Source organism: Triticum dicoccoides, chromosome 1B, assembly GCF_002162155.2.
Source record: "Triticum dicoccoides isolate Atlit2015 ecotype Zavitan chromosome 1B, WEW_v2.0, whole genome shotgun sequence".
Lineage (NCBI taxonomy): Eukaryota > Viridiplantae > Streptophyta > Magnoliopsida > Poales > Poaceae > Triticum > Triticum dicoccoides.
In genome coordinates, this window is record NC_041381.1 from 643,290,444 (window position 1) to 643,291,678 (window position 1,235).

Genomic DNA, 1,235 nt, shown 5'->3' on the forward strand with positions numbered 1-1,235 from the left:
AAACTGACGCTGGTCAATTCGGTGATCACCTCCATGCTGATCTATGCAATGTGCACGATCAAGCTGCACCCTAAAGTGGTTGAGCACCTTGACAAACTGCGACGCTACTGCCTCTGGGCAAAAAATTCCGATGATGGGATCAAATCCAACTCCCTTGCTGCCAGGGAGCTTGTCTGTCGACCCAAACGGTGTGGTGGCCTTGGTGTTATTGATATCAAAATACAAAATGCCGCGCTCCTCCTAAAGTACTTGTTCAAGTTCTACAATCGTGAGGATGTGCCCTGGGTTCAGCTAGTCTGGGAGGCGTACTACCCGAACAAGGTGCCGCACGCCACTGAGCCGGTGGGGTCCTTCTGGTGGAAAGACGTAATGCAGCTTAGTGGAACATTCCGTGGGATCGCCAAGGTCATCCCCGGGGATGGATGCAGCTCTTTGTTTTGGAAAGATGTCTGGTTTAGTGACACTGGCTCCGCACTGATGGACACGCATCCGCGAGCCTTCTCTTATGCTCTAAACGAGGACGACTCTGTTGCCATGGTTCTCAGGGCCACCGATCCAGCCATGATCTTCAGTCTGCCTCTTTCGGTCGAGGCTAGGGGGGAGATCAGGGAGATACAGCAAGGGTCCTCGCATGTCAGTCTGGAAATCGGCTCGCCCGACGTTTGGGTCTGTGACCTAGGACATTATTCGTCAAAGAAGTACTACAACCACTGTTTCAGGCAGGTTGAAGCTGATGAGGCCTTTGGATGGCTATGGAAATCCAAATGCCCGATCAAGTTCAAGATGTTTGGGTGGTTGCTTATGGTCGATCGTTTGAACACGAGGAACATGCTGAAGCGGCGGCACTTTGCTGTAGCCGGGGGCAACTACACCTGCATGCTCTGCCACAACCAGCCCGGGGAAACCGTAGAACATCTCTTCTTCACGTGCCCCTTTGCCACACAATGCTGGAGTAAGGTTGGTCTGACCTGGCCAGGAGGAACCAATAGGCTAGCCATCTTACATGGTGGGAAAGAGAGCTGGCGTCGGCCACTTTTCATGGATATCTTCCTGCTTGCTGCTTGGAGCCTGTGGATGGAAAGGAACAATCAACATTTTAGGGGGATCCCTCACTCGTTCGTGGCGTGGTTAGCTAGATTCAAACATCTGTTGGGTTTGGTGATCCATAACTGTCCAGAGAAGGTTCATCCTTTTCTCTCTGATTTCATTGTAAGTTTGGACCGCTAGTTTTGTTT